The sequence below is a fragment of the Balaenoptera musculus genome, chromosome 9, assembly GCF_009873245.2.
Source record: "Balaenoptera musculus isolate JJ_BM4_2016_0621 chromosome 9, mBalMus1.pri.v3, whole genome shotgun sequence".
NCBI lineage: Eukaryota > Metazoa > Chordata > Mammalia > Artiodactyla > Balaenopteridae > Balaenoptera > Balaenoptera musculus.
The window spans coordinates 77,918,711-77,939,082 of record NC_045793.1 but is presented as its reverse complement, the minus strand read 5'-3'; the positions used below and the strand labels follow the sequence as shown (position 1 = coordinate 77,939,082).

The 20,372-nt window shown below is 38.3% G+C and overlaps 1 protein-coding gene and 1 long non-coding RNA gene across 2 annotated transcripts in view; one reads left to right on the top strand and one right to left on the bottom strand.

Moving 5' to 3' along the window:
• The window catches only part of LOC118901278, a 58,327-nt gene extending 42,361 nt beyond the window's left edge, over window positions 1-15,966 (bottom strand). The window contains exon 1 of the long non-coding RNA XR_005021321.1: window positions 15,867-15,966. This is a non-coding gene — a long non-coding RNA (uncharacterized LOC118901278). The remainder of the gene's footprint in view (window positions 1-15,866) is intronic.
• Window positions 15,967-16,086: 120 nt separating this feature from the next.
• DMTF1 (cyclin D binding myb like transcription factor 1) overlaps window positions 16,087-20,372 on the top strand; it is a 43,670-nt gene continuing 39,384 nt past the window's right edge. Inside the window, 1 exon segment of the mRNA XM_036864429.1 lies at window positions 16,087-16,204. The gene's annotated coding sequence lies outside the window, so the exon portion shown is untranslated.

The window sequence follows — 20,372 nt, the reverse complement described above, 5'->3', positions numbered from 1 at the left end:
CCACTAAAATCTTGGAATGAGAAGCCCTGTGATAACTGGTGAAGACACTCAATTCTTTAAGGTAAAATCGATGCAAGAATTAAAGGAAGAGAGAACCATGATAGCATAAAACTCTGAGAACCTGCAGAAGACTATGGAAAGCTTTCAATGTAACTGGACTTTGGAACTAGGCATTTGAGACAATCTTACACTGACTTCATGAGATAGGAGACAAGAAACCCTAGCTGACATGTGAGTACTGCCACAGCTCCTTTTATTATTTATTTTTGAAATATAATAACATTATTTATTTGGAGATTTGCCATGCATGTTAAAATGCATGTTAGCATTTTTTCTTTTTCTCATTAAAGTACAATTGACTTACAATATGTATTAGTTGCAGGTGTATAACATAGTGATTCAATATTTTTATACCTTATGAAATGATCACCACTATAAGTCTAGTTACCATCTGTCACCATGCAAAGTTATTACAATATCACTGACCACATTTCCTATATTACATCCCCATGACTTATTTATAACTGGAATTTTGTACCTCTTAATCCCCTTTACCTCTGTCACCCATTCTCCCAGCCCCCCACACAACCACTAGTTTATTCTTTGTATCAATGAGTCTCTTTCTATCTTGTTATGTTTGTTTTTCAGATTCTGCATATAAGAGAGGTCATAAGGTATTTGTCTTTCTCTGTCTGACTTATTTCATTTAGCATAATACCCTCTAGGTCCATTCATGTTGTCACAAATGGCAAGATTTCATTCTCTTTTATGGTTGAGTAATATTTTATATATATATGTAATATATAATATACATACATCTTCTTTATCCATTCATCCACCAGTGGACACTTAGGTTGCTTCCCTATCTTGGCTATTGTAAATAATGCTGCAGTGAACACTGAGTGCATACATCTTTTCAAATTAGTGTTTTCATTTTCATTGGATAAATACCCAGAAATGGAATTACTGGATTATATGGTAGTTCTATTTTTAATTTTTTGAGAAACCTCCATACTGTTTTTCCATAGTGGCTGTACCAATTTACATTCACACCAACAGTGCACAAGGCTTCCCTTTTCTCCACATTCTCACCAACCCTTGTTTTTTCTTGTCTTTTTGATAATAGGCATTGTGATAGGTGTGAGGTGATATGTCATTGTGGTTTTGATTTGCATTTCCCTGACGATTAGTGATGTTGAGCATCTTTTCATGTGCCTGTTGGCCATCTGTATGTCTTCTTTGGAAAAGTGTCTATTCAGGTCCTCTGTTCATTTTTAAAACAGATTGTTTGTTTGCTTATATTGAGCTGTATGCATTCTTTAAATATTTTGGATATTGACCCCTTATCAGACAGAGCATTTGCAAATATCTTCTTCCATCTGGTAGGTTGCCATTTCATTTTGTTAGTGGTTACCTTCACTGTGCAAAAGCTTTGTAGTTTGACATAGTCCCATTTGTTTATCATTTGTTTATTTTTGCTTTTGTTGCCCTTGCCTGAGGGGACAGATCCAAAAAAATATTGCTAAGACCAATGTCAAAGAGCAACCTGCCTATGTTTTCTTCTAGGAGTTTTATGGTTTCAGGTCTTACATCTAAGTCTTTAATCAATTTTGAGTTTATTTTTGTATATGGTGTAAGAAAACGGTCTAGTTTCATTCTTTTGCATGTAGCTGTCAAGCTTTTCCAACACCAGTTATTAAAGACACTCTTTTCACCATTGTATATTCTTGCCTCCTTTGTCATAGATTAGTTGACCATGTAAGCATGGGTTTATTTCTGGGCTCTCTATTCTGTCATTGACCTATGTGTCTGTTTTTGTGCCAGTACCATACTGTTTTGATTATTATAGCTTTGCAGTATAGTCTGAAATCAGGGAAGAAGTAAAACTGTCACTATTTGCAGATTACATAATACTATATATAGAAAACCCTAAAGACTCCACCAAAAAACTATTAGAACTAATAAATGAATTCAGTAAAGTTGCAGGATACTAAATACACAGAAATTGGTTGCATTTCTATACACTAACAACAAACTATCACATAGAGACACTACTACATATAAATAGATAATCAGGGACTTCCCTGGTGGTCCAGTGGTAAAGAATCCACCTTACAATGCAGGGGACGCGGGTTTGATTCCTGGTCAGGGAACTAAGATCCCACATGCCACAGGGCAACTAAGCCCACATGCCACAACTACTGAGCTCACGCGCCTCAACTAGAGCCCACGTGCCACAAACTACAGAGCCCACGTGCCCTGGAGCCTGCATGCCACAACTACAGAGCCCACGTGCCCTGGAGCCTGCATGCCACAACTAGAGAAGAGAAAAACCCGCACACCACAACTAGAGAGAAGCCCACGCACCACAACGAAGAGCCTGTACTCCACAATGAAAGATCCCATGTGCCGCAGCTAAGATCTGATGCAGCCAAAAATAAATAAAATAAATAAATAAATAAATAATAAATCTTTAAAAAAATAAAATAAAACAAAATAGATAATCTACAAGGACCTATTGTATAGCATAGGGAACTCTACTCAATATTCTGTAATAACCTATATGGGAAAAGAATCTGAAAAAGAATAGATATATGTATATGTATAACTGAATCACTTTGCTGTACACCTGAAACTAATACAACATTGTAAATCAACTATACTCCAATATAAAATAACAATTACATTAAAAAAAAAAAAACTGACCAAGCCTGGCCAGATTAACCCTAAGCCCTACAGTAAAATCTATCAGTCAATAATCTCTCCCTCTGCTTCCTCCCCATAGCTTCTAAACATAGGTTTTCATTGTCTCGCTCTCATGAGACAGAGAGCCAAGGAAGGCCAGGTATTTTAAGAACACCTCCAGTATGAAAGAGAAAAAAGAAACAAGAAGAAAGAAGGAACTTAAAAAAAAAAAAAAAACCTACCAAAAAGAGAAATTAAGAAAATCCATTTACAATTGCATCAAAAAGAATAAAATATCTAGGAAAAAATTTATACTCTGAAAACTATACGGCAACTGACAAAATTAAAGATGACACAAATACAGTATGTCCCTTACATATGAACGAGTTCTGTTCCAAGAGCGCATTTGTTCATAAGTCCAACAAAGTTAGCCTAATAATACAATTGGCTATAAAGTACTGTACTGTAATAGGTTTATAATACTTTTCACACAAATAATACATAAAAAACATTTTTAATCTTATAGTACAGTACCTTGAAAAGTACGGTAGTACGGTACAACAGCTGGTATACAGGGGCTGGCATTGAGTGAACAGGCAAGAAGAGTTACTGACTGGAGGAGGAAGAGGAGGTGGGAGATGGTAGAGCTGAAGGATTGTCAGCAATAGGAGATGGAGGGCAAGCTGCAACTTCACTCACACCTGACGTTGATGGCACAGGTTCTGGTTCCTTGCTGGATTCAATTCTATCTACCCTCTTGAAAAAACAATCCAGTGATGTCTGGTAGTAGCTCTTTTTTCTCATCGTAGAAGACACGGTAGCATTGGATTGCATTCTGAACGGCTGCTGCAACCTTTATGTACTATTCTATGTTCGAGCCCTGTGCCTCAAAAATTAACAACGCCTCCTCAAATAGAACTAACTTACATGATTGGACACATGAACGCATGTTCGAATTTTTGAAAGTTCTCATCTTGAAGGCTTGTATATAGGGGACTTATTGTAAATGGAAAAATATACTGTGCTCATGGATTTGAACAATTAATATTGTTAAAGCTTCCATACTATGAAAAGCAATCTACAGATTTAATGCAATTCCTATCAAAATAGTCATGGCACGTTTCATAGAACTAGGACAAATAATCCTAAAATTTGTATGGAACCACAAAAGACCCTGAATAGCCAATGCAATCTTGAGAAAGAAGAACAAAGCTGCAGGTACCACAGCTCCTTTTAAAGTCCACAACTTTTAAACAAACAAGGGTTCTAGGGGCAGGATTAAGCATGGTAGAAAAAACATGGTTTCTTTTAAAAAAAAAATCAGTGTAGATTTCCTAATTGTGCTACTTACAGCAACTTTGAAGTTAGCAATTTGAGAGAGCTTTTAATTAGGCTTAACATAGTGTTAGTTTTGGCTACTGGAAATAGACATGAAGTATGAATCACTTTCTTAACAGAAATGTAGGCTAAATGTAACCATCACAGATTTTAAGAACTTCACCTAAATTTCTTCTCAGCCACATTTTCTGTACTGACACCGAGACATCAGTAAAGGAAACAGGATGAACTAGCCAATTTCTGTCTCTCCAAAACAGTCCAAATAGACTATAGTTTATAATGTCAGTGGAAATGACACAGCAGATGGACAACTGCACTTCTGACAGATTGCAACATGCCTGATTACAAAATAATTCGTTGCTGAATAGGCCTCATCACCAGTAGAAGCTCTCATGGAGAAAGTTTCTTTAGAATCAAATAAACATAAAGCAAGAGTCATCAGGAAGCCCTATGTGAGCCTCCATGTGTCATTTTTCCAGATTTAACCAGGTACAAGAAGGCCCTCTTAGAAGAAATTCCTTGTGGAACAAGTTACACCTGCCCTTCTGATGTAAGCTGTGGGAGAAGGCACGTTAAAAATGTCTGGTCAACCAGGAAATGTAGAACATGACTCTGCCTCTTTGAGCTACTGGCGGAACTTCCATTTCCTGCCCAGATATTCAGGTAACCTCTATGTTACTAATTACTGACATGTAGAATTCAGGTAATTTCTATAACTATTTCATATTATTAGTAATGTAATAAATATGGGAATATCTATTGCATCAACATTTCTTTTCTGCACCACCATGGCTTGCAAGTGCTTGCATCAGTTATATTTTAAAATATGTTGAAAGTAATATGTAACAAGAATTTTCAGCTTCTAACCTGTAAGATTTTCAAAATCCTAATCTTTTTAATCCTTCATCTCCTGTGAGAGGGCTCAACACCTCTGAACTGTGCCCTATTACCACTTCTGTGCCCTCTTGCTACTGTCTTATCTCCCTATCATTGGAAAGGACTCAGGTGGATACTCCACTTCCAGCCTTTTGAAACCCAGAAGCATCTCTGTAGTCTTTGGAAAGCACTCTGCTGAGTTGCTTGTCTACTAAAAATACTGGTAATTCCCAGGTACATGTTTCCTTCAGTCTCCATTTCCTATGGTACAATTTTGTAAACTGGAATTCCAGTCCTGGGTATACATTCCATACCTCCCAAATTTCAAAATCTATCACAAATAAATAAATAGATAAAAAGATAATGAACTATGACATGTACACATACTTTGTGCAAACTTTTATTATGTAAAATCAAATACCACTTAATATAAATGCTGTATGTTAATTATTCCTTTAGTATAATCATATCTTTGAGCTATTAATGAGTTGCTGTTCCTTCCTGCACTTTCTTATACCTGTTATCCTTCCCCCACCATAAAGGCAGCTTTGATAGTTTTCCATGCTCTGATTCAGAGGAAGAACATACATACAGGCTAGAACTAAGAAGTCAATTAAATTTCTGAATGGATTTTTATAAATTTATGTGAGACCATATTGAAATCCAGAACTTTTCATCTTTAAGAGCCAGGAACTATAAAGGAAAAAAAAGGATTTTTGAGGATTCTAAAACCTTTCATTTAAAAAGTAAGAGAAGGGCCTAGACCACCTAGATCAGAGTTTATATCATGAACCAGAGCATGGGGGAAATGTTAATGATATAAGAGCAGTTTTTCCAACCAAAAGGAAATTAAAATGTTTATAAGCTAACAAGTGCTAATAGGTACCTGAGAAGGACCCCCCATATGCTATTTCTTTCTTGGAGTCAAAATCCTAGGTTAGAGGAAGAAAAAGAAATAGAAACCCCAGGTAAGTCTGTGGGGATGCCAAAGAAGAGGGGAATACTTTCTGGCTTTCCAAGGTTTAATCCAAAAGACTCCATGCTATGGTTAGCTAATGCTGAAAAAAAATTACTCTAAAACATAGTGGCTTCAAACAACAGTAATCATTTTATTACCACTCATAGTTTCTATGGATCAGAATTTTAGGAAAGGCTGGGATAGGCAGTTCCACCTTGCAGGTGTCTCATGCCTTTGCAGTCAGATAATGGTGGGCACTGTAACAATGGATGGAGGGTGCCCACAAATTCCTTCAAAAGGTGGACCCCAATTCCAATCCCCTTGAGTGTGGGTTTACCATAGTGACTCACTTCTAATAAATGGATTAAAATATAAGTGACAATGTGTAACCTCTGAAACTAGGTCATTAAAGGCACTGCAGCATCCTTACTCTTGGATCACTTGCTCTTGGGGAAGCCAGCTGCCCTGTGCTTGAGGACACTCAAGCAGCTCTATGGAAAGGCCCACATAGTGGGAACTGAAGCCCCCAGCCAACAGCCAAGGATGAAGCCTCTTGCCAACAGCCATATGAGTAAGCCATCTGGGAACTAGCTCTTCTAGTCTCAGTCAAGCCTTCAGATGACTGAAGCCCCAGCTGACATCTTGATAGCAAGTTCATGAGAGTCCCTAAGAAAATCACCTAGCTAAGCCCTCTTGAATTCCTGACCCAGAGAAACTGTGAGATAATAAATGCTTGCTGTTTTAAGCCACTACATTTTGGGGTAATTTGTTAGGCAGCAATAGATAACTAATTTGGAGGGGAGGCTGGAGCAGCTAGGGGATCTCCAATCATCCTTCTTTTTTATGTTCTTAGTGCCTCTCCACGTGGTTTTTCTGAATGGGCTAGTTTGGGCTTCCTCACAGTATGGCAGCTGGACTGCTTATATGATGGCTGCTTACTTGTTGGCTGCCAGGTCTTTTATAACCTATCTTCAGAAGTCCTATAGCACCACTTCCTACATACTTTATTGGTTAAAAACGGCCACAAAACCTGTCCAGTTTCAAGGGGAGAAGTCATACACCTCCACCTCTTGATGGAAGGAGTATCAAACCGTATTATATGAAGAGCACATTGGATGGGAAATACTGTTGCAGCCATGTTTAGAAAATGCAACTTTCCACACTGTAAGCCTTCCACATTTAAGCCAAGTACCACATCCAACAAGGCATTTGAATAACAGATTAACAGAGTTATAAATTTAGGAGTCATCAGTGTATAGAGAGCAACTGTAGCCACTGGAGTGGATGATATCACTTAGAAAGAGGATAGTGTGAGGAAGAGATGTAGGCCTAGGAGGTCACCATGAAGAACTATGAAATTTAAAAGCCAGGCCAGCTAAGAAGCATTTAGAGAGGTAGAAGGAATGCCAGAGTACTGTATCTCAAAGCCAAGAAAAAAAGAGTATTCGAAGAAGAATGACATAGTCATTTAAGGAGCAAATGCTGCTAAAAATTAAGGTAAATGATAATAGAATATTTTCATGGATTTAACAATGTGGAAGTCGTTAATGATCTTCAGAGGCATGTTGGAGGCAGAAACCAGGCTATAATGGTTGAAAACATAGAAGAAAGAATGAGCATAGTCCTGGGAGGGAGATGAGATCAAAAAACACAAAAGAAGGGATTAGCTTTGAATAAGAGAAGGAACATCTCCAGGATTGGAGGAAAGGAGTTTAGGATGAGCTCAGATGAGCACACAAGCAGGGGCGGGGGCAGCAGGCTGCTGAGGAAGTTAATGCTTAAAAGTCTCTGTAAAGGTCATTTGTTGAGAGAGTAGAACGAATAGCTATTAGAGTCTGAGGAGGTCTCTGAGGGCCTGTTGCTGAGGAAATGACAGACTCATTCATTGCAAACCTAGAGTGTATAATCTATGACTTTAAAAAAAGTTACTTGGGGTTGAATTTCACCTTTTGTTTGCTTAAACAACAATAAAAAGAAGTGAACTCAACCATTTTGATTCCTATTTTCAATTTAATAAAAATAAAATATCTGATAATATCAGATTTTCCTACCAAGTGAATATGGAAACGGTAGGAAACCACTGGTCACTTATTGCATCCTACCATTAGGTATAAGCCACCTATCCTAGGAATATCTAATTTCTAAATCCTTCATTCAATTTATTACTTTATAAAAGTGTAGTTGTGATGACGAGAGAGGTAGGAAAGGACTAAAAGCAGAGGGTTTCAGGTTTATTTTCATTTTTACCCATTTCAAGAGACAGACTGCTTATACTATACCTACTACAACATTTTCAAATAACATAGTTATTTATAACATTATATATGAGGCACTGTTGTATCACATATTTCCCTGCAATTGGTCTACAACGGGAAAGCAGCATGGGTTCCTCTGAGACTCTTGTGAAAATTTATTACAGGCTCAAGATCAAGAGTGTGCTCAACAGAGAATGATTCCACAGCAGATGGCTCTTTGGAAAAGGAAAAGAGAGAAAAGACTGCAGTATCATGTGAAATGGGCTCTTGTTCAACAAAAGTGAGCTTATCCAATTATAATGGAAATAGAGAAAGGGGTAACAAAGGCTGTAATAGCCTTATGTCTTGCTACACCAGGTTGAACCATCACAGACTAAAATTCAGCATAAATGTTAACCTTCTGGTAAGAAACATAAAAGACACAGGAAGAAAACATTAGTGATACTCTCACTGCTGAAGTTACATATCTTTTTTTACCCTAGGTTTGCTAATATAAATATAATACTGCTGCAGTGGCTACAATTATATGATTATATATAATAATAATATTCACAAGTCTGAAAGATGGCCCATAGAAACTCTGCTTTCCTAATCCTGTTATCCCCAATTTCATTAAATTAACAATTATATATTACATGTCTTCACCAGGTCTGTCCACTTAAGGTGCAGTTGTTATAACAAAGGTATTATGCTCTGGAATTTAATTTACTATGGTTATATTTAATATAAGATAGATAGTCTTTATGAAACAGAAACAGACTCACAGACATAAGAGAACAGACTAGTGGTTGCCAAGGGGGGTGAGGGTGGGGAAGGGAAGGATTGGGAGTTTGGGGTTAGCAGATGCAAACTATTATATATAGGAGGGATAAACAACAACGTCCTCCTGTATAGCACAGGGAACTATATTCAATATCCTGTGAGAAACCATAACGGAAAAGGATATGAAAAAGAATGTATATATATGTATAACAATCACTTTGCTGTACAGCAGAAATTAACACAACATTGTAAATCAACTATACTTCAATTAAATAAATTTTTTAAATATATATATATAATGTACATATTCTTAAATTAGGTAGGTATTATAAGACTAGGTTGATATTTCAGGTAATTTGGGGGGAGGAATAGCTTGCTTGAAAAACAGTGTTTCCTACTGAGTTTAGATTTTACCTCTAACAATTTCAGGTCAAGAAAAACCTTTACCTTGCATGTGTCTGTATGTATCTGTTGCATGTATATTAAGGGTATCCAATGCATCCTTAAGTAAGAGGCCATATCACTTTCTCTAGTGCTTAAAACACTTTGCCCAGAAACATGAAAACAGGCCAATTTCCAAGAAACAGTTTCAGAGAAACAAAAAATGTAAAACAATGGAACTTATAATATCCCTTTCCATACCTTTCAGCAATAGACTGCCACTATGAAACACAGTTTAAAATAAGTTTAAAAGATATCTAGAAAGACTACTTGCTAGCTATTATGATTTCAATACAAATCTTAATATATTAAAGAATTTTTTATATACCAATCCTCTTCACTGAAATAAAATTGTTGCCCTAAGAAATCCTACTCAACAAATAAGGCAATTCTCTTTTCCTGCTTTTCATTATTTGTTATGATGGATAAAGACAAATAATAATAGCTGACATTTTTGAGCACCTACTATTTGCCAGATATGTTCCAAAGTGCTTTGACTAAGCAAGACCAAGAGATTGGTCCATCTTTCCTAATATTTGCAATTTAGATCAATCTGATGATACTAAGTGATTTGATTCATATTTTGTCTTAATCCCTCATTAAGTTAATTATGAGCAAGTTTCATGGGCAGTTGCAATAATTTAGTAAATTACAAGAGTTAACCAAGAGTTTTGTACAAAGACACGTTGGAAAAAAACTACTATAATGTAAGCTCCTCCATCCCTTGTCTCTCTTGACCACTTCCATATTCCCTATGCCTAGGATAGCGCTCAATACAAAGGACATGCTCACGGAAGGTCTGCTGAATGAAAGGAAGGAATGGGTGTATCACAAATGTGCAAACTCCTGGAAGCTATAAAGGTTACGCAGGTTCCTTGTTTCTTTCTCTGTCACTGCATATTCCGGGCAAGAGAATCAGATATACATCGAATAAAAGAGAAGGGAATTAATCAATGACAAGTCATTAAATGCTAGAGGGCCTTTCACATTTGAATTTCAAAGCATAATCCCTTTGGTTTTACTATTGTTGAGGCTTGTCATTTGTCTACCACAGCTTATCACTAACAAATTCAAGGCACAGAATTCCCATCTACTGTTGTAGCTACTGGTCTGGGGGAAAAAAAAAAAAATCTTGCTGAACAATAAGGACATCTGCTGGTTAAAATGCAACACTTCTATCCTTAAAATACTGCATCTAGATGGACAAGATTTGGGTAATAAAGTTTAGAATAAGGCCGAACATGTGGCATCTTGTTAAAATAACCTCCTTCTACTAGAGTAATAATAAAGGTAACATTTGTTTGTTTCATTCCAGAGTTGCCCGAGTAGTGACACCATCTGAAAAAAGACTGAGCTCTCCTGCCAAAAAATAAAAATGGTTAGGTTTCTGATCTCCTGGTTTAAGACACAATTATCTTTGAACTCAACAAACATCTAAGTGTCTGCTAAGTTAAGGTACTGTACCAGATGCTGGCAAACTGAAGCTATAAGACAAGGCAGAGGCAGCAGATGGTCCAACCTTAGAGGAATGGGGTATTAAACTCAGTTAACATCAGCAAGAGACTGAGCCTACTACTTACCAGCACTGTGCTCTCACCATTTTATAAACATTATAGACCAGCTGCTTTCTACAAACACACTCTTTCCCACACTAGCTGAACAAATGCCTTCCCACCTCCCGCCCCCTACTCTGGTAATTTGTCACCTTTCCAGTCCCTGCTCAAGTGTCTTCTCAGAAAACCCAGCTCTGAACTCCCTACATAAAGTTCACCTTCAGAGTTTAGAACTTACCAAATTGGCAATTACCAATTGATTTACCAATATATGGTCCCTCTCCCTTCTAGGCCAGACTATAAAGGAACAGATATTTGAATCTGGGTTCAAACATTCTCCCAATTTTAGTAAAGTAACTTAACTGTTTCTGTTTCATTTTGCCCACAAAATTTTCAAGGACAGAATGAAAACTTCCATCCTCACTTGCTGGGAAGATCTGAAGTCTTAGTTCTCCATTCTCCTAACTGGAAGAGGAACCAATTTTTGCTAATGTTCCATGAATAGGCCTCAGTAAAGATCTATTGCAAAAGAAAATGAAGTGAAGAGGTAACCAGGCTGAAAGATTAAAAGAGATGTAGAAGATGAGACACTGACATGAAATGGAGAGCAGGAAAGGGGTTATGAGATGGAGTGCCATAAGTCCCAGACAAAAGCCTGGAGGAGGAATCTCAGACAGAAGAGGACTTGGAAGAGCCTGATGTGTTGGCCTAACTAGGGAGTTTGCTCATTCCTCTCTTAGCACAGGAATCCCCATCAGCTTGCCGGAAATTCTGGCAGGGCTTCCAGCGTATACACATCAGTTGTATTAATAGGACTCAGAGACTGTGTAGAAAGAAAATGGGCTACTCAATAATTATATTTTTCATTTACTTTGAACAGAAGTCCTTGCAAACATCTCTTTATTCTGAATCATGACATCCAGGACATGAGACAATTATTAAACAATAAAACCTGCCTCTCAGTATTTGAAACACTTTTATATTAACATATCAACCTTTCAAAAAAGGAAGGTCATTTCATCAATACTCTATTGCTGATGAGCTTCATGAAAGTGTTATAAAAAATCTGAAGTCCACCAGAGTTAATCATAACTAGCAAATGCAGTAAATACTATAACTGTGCTATACTTTTATAATACCTTCTATTTATGAAAAAACTATTCTTCACCATTTTTCTACAAAATATTTAATTACTAATTAGGAAAATCCTACGATAATATTAAAAATCTCATGCATGGGCTTCCCTGGTGGCGCAGTGGTTGAGAGTCTGCCTGCTAGTGCAGGGGACACGGGTTCGAGCCCTGGTCTGGGAAGATCCCACATGCCACGGAGCGGCTGGGCCCGTGAGCCACAACTACTGAGCCTGCGCGTCTGGAGCCTGTGCCCCGCAACGGGAGGGGCCGCGATAGTGAGAGGCCCGCGCACCGCGATGAAGAGCGGTCCCCGCACCGCGACGAAGAGTGGCCCCCACTTGCCGCAACTAGAGAAAGCCCTCGCACGAACCGAAGACCCAGCACAGCCAAAAATAAAATAAATAAAAATTAAAAAGTAGCTATAAAATTAAAAAAAAAAAAAAAAATCTCATGCATTCCCTAGGTACATATTGACTAAGTAGTGAGGTAGGAAACACCGAGAATTATAATTGCAGAAAGTTGCTCTAGGTTTAAACTTATGTTTGGATAGTCTTACGTTGATAATGCAAGTTAAAGATATAGAGGTGTTACTATTATAGGTTCACTTTTAAAATTATGTGTTAAACTAATACTAAAATACACTTGTTTTCCCCAAGAAAACACCAATTGACCTTGGGAAAAGGTAATTATGAAAGAAACTCACCCAGAAAGGAAGAATTAATTATGAGGATGCACTTGACTTTTTTTAGGGAATTAACAGCGAAGTGCAGACTAACCTAAGATTTTTCAGAAGAGAATGGGTAGCAACTATAATTTAGATAACACTCTCCTATGCCTCAGTGAAGAAGAATCCTACACCGTAATGCTTTGTGGAAAATATAGCTAATTAAGAACCAACTCCTCATAAATGGTAATGTTCACAATTTTACATATGTAACTATTATCTCATTAGAACTCCACTTTGAGTAATTTGTTTTTCTGGTTCACGGGTTTATTAGTTTCCATATTTAAGTGCTTACTACATATGACAGGCTCTGTGCAAAGCATGTTGCCTAGATTATTCTGGGAGATAGATTTTAGTATCCCCACTTTTCAAAAGCAAACGAAGCTTAGAGATGCGAAGTACCATACCCACCGCTAAGCAATAAAGTCAAGATTCACACTCGGGTCTGACTTCAACATCTATACCACAACACTCTCCTGCCTCGTGGTGTTGGTTACCTATTATTTATGTACTCATTTAAAAATTGAATGATATATGCCATAACCACAGTGGGATGCAGAGATTACCACAAACTGATAATTAAGTTAGATGCAATAACATGCTGCTCTTGACAGTTATTTTTGAAAACTAGTCAAATGTATCCTTCTTCCAGTTCAGTAAAGACTCTGGAAACTGGCTGTAATAATTTTTCATTATAAAAAGACTGTTGCCAAAGTGTACTTTTTGAGCTGCAGAAGGGTAGTTCAGAGCATAGGCTCTGGAGCTGAGGCTTTCATTCTGACTCTACCATTTATTTGCTGTGTTTCCTTGGACACATTCCTTCACTTTTTTGGTTCTTGTCTAAAGTGGGAATCATTTGTAATAACTATACTGAAGCTTTGGCAATTGTGAACATTACATGTGTTTAATATACGTAAAGCATTTAAATGACACATAAGCACTCAAAAAATGTTAGCTAACCTTGTCCAAATCCAGGCCCTTTCATATTTTCTTTTTTTTAAATAGACCTTATTTTGGGGGACAGTTTAAGATTCACAGCAAAATTGAGGGGAAGATACAGAGACTTCCCACATCCTCCCTGCCCTACACATGAACATTACCAACATACCCCACCGGAGTGGTACATTTATTTGCAAATGATGAACCAACATTGACATATCATTAACAACCAAAGTCCGTGGGTTACATTAGGGTTCACTATCTGTGTTGTACACTGTATGGGTTTTGATAAATATATAATGCCATGTATCTACCATTACAGCATTATACAAAATCATTTCGCTGCCTTAAAAAATCCTCTGTGCTCCACCTATTTCTCTTTCTCTGGCCTCAAACCCTGGCAACTACTGATCTTTTTACTATCTCCATAGTTTTGCCCTTTCCAGAAAGTCAGATAGTTGGAATCATTCAGTAGGTAGCCTTTTCAGACAGACTTCTTTCACTTAGTGGCATGCACTTAAGATTCCTCCATGTCTTTTCATGGCTGACAGCTCAATTCTTTTTAGCACTGAATAGTACTCCATTGTATGGATGTACCACAGTTTATCCATTTGCCTATTGAAGCACATCTTGGTTGCTTCTAAGTTTTGGCAATTCCAATGAAGTTGGTATAAATATCTCTGTGCAGCTTTTTATGTGGAGGTAAGGCTTCAACTATTTGGGGTAAATATCAAGGAGCAATTAATGGATCACATGGTAAGAATATGCTTAGTTCTCTAAGAAACCACCAAACTGTCTCCCAAAGTGGCTGTACCATTCAGCATTCCCTCTATCAATGAATGAGAGTTCCTATTGCTCCAAAGCCTTATCAGCCCTTGGTGTTGTCAGCGTTTGGGATTTTAGCACTTCTGATTGGTGTGTGATGGTATTTCGTTTTACACTCTTTTTTATGAAATGCAACATTTATGAGTGAGACAGTTACCCCAAAGAATAGATAATGTGGACTACTGGTTAAAACTGTGTACATTTGGCTTAAAATCGAAACAAATATTTATCTATGTAAACCCATTTCAGTGTGTACTTTTTCCCCTTTCTTCAATGAATTAGTGTCACTTCCACTAAGTCTTCCAACTACATTTTGTATTCAAAAGAAACCGGGGTTACAAAAAAAATTTTTTTTATGCCAAAAGAGAGGAAAAGAAATCACTAAGCATTATCAACTTCATTAGTTAAGACCAATTCAAGACGTACGTATACACACTCTTGACGGCCTTCATTTGACCTTTACAACCGATGCTCACTACACTCCCATTGTGACAATGTAGTGTAAGTCTACACATAGTTGCTGGATGCAAGAATATTTGTCAAATCTAATTTCTAAACTCCTCTCATCCCACTAGTAAAAGAAAAGCAGCGTACAATAAATCAATTTTATAAACAAGTGAAATGAATCCTAAGAAGAGTCGTAACAGGGTTCCGACCACTAAATCTTCGGAACTCTTTGGGAGACTGGGTTTGACACATACACACTACTTTATATAAAACAGCTACCTAACAAGAAGCTACTGTATAGCCCAGGGAACTCTATTCCCAACTCTGTAATGACCTATATGGGAACAGACTCTAAAAAAGAGTGGCTATATGTACAAGTATAACTGACTCGCTGTACAGCAGAAACTAACACAACATTGTAAATCAACTATAGTCCAGTAAAAAAAAAAATTAATTAAAAAATTTTCAGGACTCTTTCAAAAGAAAAATCTCTGCAGGAGTCTCTGGAAGCTTAAAGACTCTCTGGGGGCGGGGCCGAGTATTGGTCTTCCCTGAAAGCTCCCCAGGCTAACTGAAGAGCATCCACTTTAGAAAAGCCGTGCTTTATAAGGCGTACTGTGCACTACAGAACAGCATATTCCTACATTCACACAGGATACATTTCACCAAGAATTGCATCATACGCCCAACGGGTAACACCCCTACGCGCCTACGGCAAGGCAGACCAAGTCAGAAGAGCCAGACAAACAATTCCCGGTTATCGTCTGCACCCAGACCCTGCTTTCTAACAGTTCCACACGCGAGGCTCCCTCCGCTCCGAGGCCCAGAATAATTACGAAAGTCAGCTGGCGAGGCCCAACTGTCGCCGAGCCAGGAAAACCACAGTTGCGCCAAAGAAAGAAGGTCCTCCTTCATGGCATCAGTCAGTACCTATTTCCTTGTAGGAGGAGGAGAAAAGAGCAGACAACGAACAACTCCCACTCAGACGGGGCTCGAAGCTCAAATAACCAGGGACCTTTTTTCGCGCTCCGACTTGGCCGGAAGTGACGCCACGGCCGGCGCGCAGGGCCGCCCCCAGGGAGAGGAGGCCGGGCGGGGGAGCGCGCGGGGGCTGGGGGCGGGGCGCGGCCGTAGCTCCGTTTCCGGTGGCTTGTCGCGCTCGCTCACTCCAGCTGCAGCCACTCTTGCCCGTGGCTGCTTCCTCCATCCTGGTATTTTTTGGAGCCTCCATCCTGGTTCTTCCAAAGTGCCCGGACCCAAAACAGGAAGTAAGTGCGATGGAAGCCTCAGGTCCCAAGCGCCGCTAGGGCCGCTCCGCCCAGTGGAGCCCGTCCGGCCCCCTTGCTGCCCGCCTGCTCTCGCCGGCCGGCGCCAGCTGCCGGCGCTCGGGCACCGCGGGCGGGGTGAGAGCTGGGCCTTCGTGACGCTGAAGCTGCAGTCCCCTCACGCTCACGCCAGGGCCTCCCTCTCGGGGCCGGGCCTGCGGCGGTGGCGTGGGCTGCAGAGCAGGGTAGCGAGCGACCGCGGAGGCACAGCTAGCGATCCGGCGGGGGCGGAAAATGGCGGCGGCTTCGGAGGAGCTAAATGGCGCCGGGACCCCTGGGGGTGGGGTGGGCCGGGAGCTTGGCGAGAGAATCGGGCCCGGGAACCCCGAGAGTAAGGAAGCCCGCCTTGCTTTTTCGTAGAGTTCCTTTTTTACGTTTTTGTTACCTTTTCGGTTTTATTTGGTACGGTGAAGGAGAGGTGAGGTTGGATGGGATCGAGAGTTGGGGCTTGTCTCGCGCCACTCCACCGCACCCCCTGTTTTTCCTCTTACCTTTTCGCCTCTTCGACTCTTCTCCCACCTTTTGGGGTTCACTCTCGCTCAGCTGTTCATGGCCCAAGCGGAAGGGATCGGGGTTGCTCGCCGAACCATCTCTGTCAGCCTGAGTCTCTTTTAAAAGGGAAAGAGAGGAGCTGGAGTGCGGGGAGACAGACCTAACCCGGCAGAGAACAGGAAAATGAGCGTGCAAAATAGGGATTGTCGTATTTTGACGAGTTCTGAGGAAGTTTTTAAATTTTTTAATTTTTTTCGTCCTTTAAAGTAGACTTTGAGAATCTTCAGGCAGTCTGCGGCATAGGTTTGAGGGTAGAAGTGGCTAATTCTCTGCAGTTGAATGGTACAGCATGTGTTTTTAGAATAAAAATAATTCGGTGTAGATAAGGAGAGGTGATAAATCTGTGAAATGCGAAAGTCAGGGCTCCCTTTCCCTGATTGAATTTGGAAATTCGCATTCAATGGTTATTTTCTTGTAACTTGATTCATCGTTCTGCACCTTCTTTCTGACCGTAGGTGAGGCTGCTTGTTGGGACATTTGACAAAAAGCGTATTCTGTAGGAGTACTTCCTAATGTTCAGTATTTTAAACTTAACAGTAATATCGTTTGGAAGTATTTTATCTTTTACGGATTTTACCTTTATTTTGATTTCCCGAAGACAACCATTTTTAGCTTTTAAGCTCCAGTTCAAGTAAGACATTCTTGCATTGTGTTGAAAGTTTTACAGACAGAAAAACTATTTTTCAGGGAAGGATTTTCATATTTTTCCATTACTTCAGTTTTTTTTCTTTGAGCTGCTCTTAAACTTGTGTTTCAAATAACTTTGAGTGTCACTGCATTTTTTTTCTATTTATTTATTAATTTGAATAATTTACCAGCATTTAAACGTTTAAAGACCGTGCTGATAATACACCAAAAACTTACCTTTTTACTGTGATGCTGTAGTGGTGGTAAGATACATTTATTAGGTTAAGATTTAGAGAGTTAGTTAAGGTTCAGGAAGAAATTAAGTTTATGTTCCTTACCGTTACAAAAATTGTCAGTCCGTTTGACTAAAATTTGGTGTGAGAATAAAGTTTTTTTCCCTTCATTCACAAGGGACAAAAACTAGCCTGATCATTTCTGGGGAAAAAAATTACGTGTTAGTTATGAAGAAAAAATATTTCATGTTTTGTGATAATCTTATTATTTTAACTCCCATATAGTAAGTACTTTATGTGCCACCAAACAACCTAATTTTTTTTTTTTTTTTTTTACTATTTTAGTTGATAGGCTCACCCCAAAATATGCTTTTTGGGACTGATCTAGAACCTGCATATTCTCCGTGAATCTCTTTAATTGATTGCAGTTGAGCTAGATGGTGGAGCCAAAATGCTATTGCCCTGTCTTCATCAACAGTTAATCAGTAAGTACTGGGCATTGCATACTGATATAGAACTTTTAAGTCCACACTTTGAGCAGTTATATGAATAAATATATGCTATATAAACATTTTTCTCTGGGTGTTCAGGTTTTAGAAGTATTTTGAGGGGAAACAGTCATGCGAAATGGTTACTGGTAGAGAATTATACCCCAAAAGAAGGTAGTTGTCTTCTTTAGTCTTTTTTTTTTTTTTCTTTTTCCCAAGTTCTCTTCTTTTTACAGGCTTTTTTTAAGATGTAGAAAAGTTACCTCATTTCACCCCAAGGCAGCAGGAGAGATAAGTGTATTTGTAAAGTTAGCTAGATGTTACTAGTTAATATTGAAATAAAAACAAAACTAGTCCTTACTTTTCCCACATAATATTTATCTTTCTGCTCACTTATTTATCTCTCCAACAACTACAGACCCTAATTTTTATTAATGTTGTAATAAACTTGTATGTCCTGAAAATAACATCTCATTATTTTAAACAGTTGTTGTTTTCATGCTCCATTAAGAACATTGACTTAACACTTGTGAGGATGAGTAAGATAATGTGAAACAAGTGTCCCTAGGAATTTACAGCCTGGCACATAGATGTTAAAATATTGAGGGCGGGTGGGAGCTGTGTTTTGTTGTAAAGACATCAAAACTTTGAAAAGATAAGGAAGAGTTCCAGTTTTTTAATATCATATATAGAGGCTATCTATTTAACACTGAGTTGTTAACCTGCCTTGTCAAAATGGAGTTTTCTTTTTTAATCGTTTTCTCTTACCACCATCATTTTTAGCACCGTTTTTTCCCCCTCATATAAGAGGATTCCTTAGGAATTGGTATGCTTCTAAATGCTTTGCAAATTCAGCTCCAAAGCCTTTTCTGTCCTTAAATGCTAGCAGTGACCTGAGAAAGTGATAAACCTATTGCCAAGGGCATTAAATGTAAAATACAGAGAGTTATCAAATGTATGTGGTATTTGCTTTCATATTATTTCTCCCCTTCACTTTTTTTCCTTTTGTGAAGAGGGTGCTTGTAATAGAAATCACAAGTAGGCTTTGTTTTTGTTTTGATTCCATAAAGGTAAATGATAAACTTAAATAAAAGAAGAAACCTGTCTATCATGTCTCCTTTTTCAAGTTTATAGAAAGATCCCATTCCACGAATGAATACCAGAAAGAAGTTGTCATGAAAAAGCACACTGGAGAGCTCTTTATGAACAATTTAATTGTCTTTTTGTTTGGCGGGGTGTGTGTGTGTGTTTGTGTTAACCTTATGCCATTTTTTTAGCTGTCATTTTAGTTGTGTGCACTGTGTTGTCAAGCCCTTCTTCCAAGTAACTGGTTGTCAAAGCTAATCTTTTTGACCATCAGGTGTTAGGCAGCAAAAAAATGCTCTTTAGGTTTATTTACTGTCTATGTGTATTTTAGTATCTGTTGCAGAAGTGTGGTTTAAAAATCGGCTTCAGTGTATATCAGAACCATAGTGATAATTTAATGTATTTCCTTTAGAGAGCTTCTGATGATGCCTTGCTTAAAGGGCTCAGTTTTCAATGGCTGAAATCTTAAAATGTAGCCAGATACACATTATATAGCTCTTAAATCATGCACTGGGTAAAAGACAACATTTTTGTTTTTTAATAAGCAGTATGGTTGTATTGCCAAACCAGGTATGAAATGCTGTACCTTGAAATGAATCATACTACCAAGTAATTTTTTTTACTCTAATAATGTCATTGTTTTCAGTAGTTGGTAATTGAAATCAACATCTTAAACAATTAAAGCCTATTATAATAAACCCTGTTAATATCTTTATTGACGTTTTATGGTATATAGTCATGTAATCTTAAAACCAAGCCATAATGAACATTAGTTAGGTACCTTAATTCAGTATGCTTGTATGTTCATTTATAGTTCTCTTTCTCAAACTTTTCCACAAAGTATACAGAAGAACAAATCCCCGGGGGCCTGGGACCATAGTCCAAAGCATTCAACCTCAACTGTGAAGTGACCCCATTCCTATATTTAATAAAATCAATATTTAAGATGTCTGTGGCTTTGTCTGTTTCCTGATATCCCTCTATGTCCCCGTGTTCAGGATATAGGATTTTTTTTTTCTTATTATTAACTTTCATTATTTTTACTTTAAAAAATTATTTATTTATTTATTTTTGGCTGCGTTGGGTCTTCGTTGCTGCACACGGGCTTTCTCTAGTTGTGGTGAG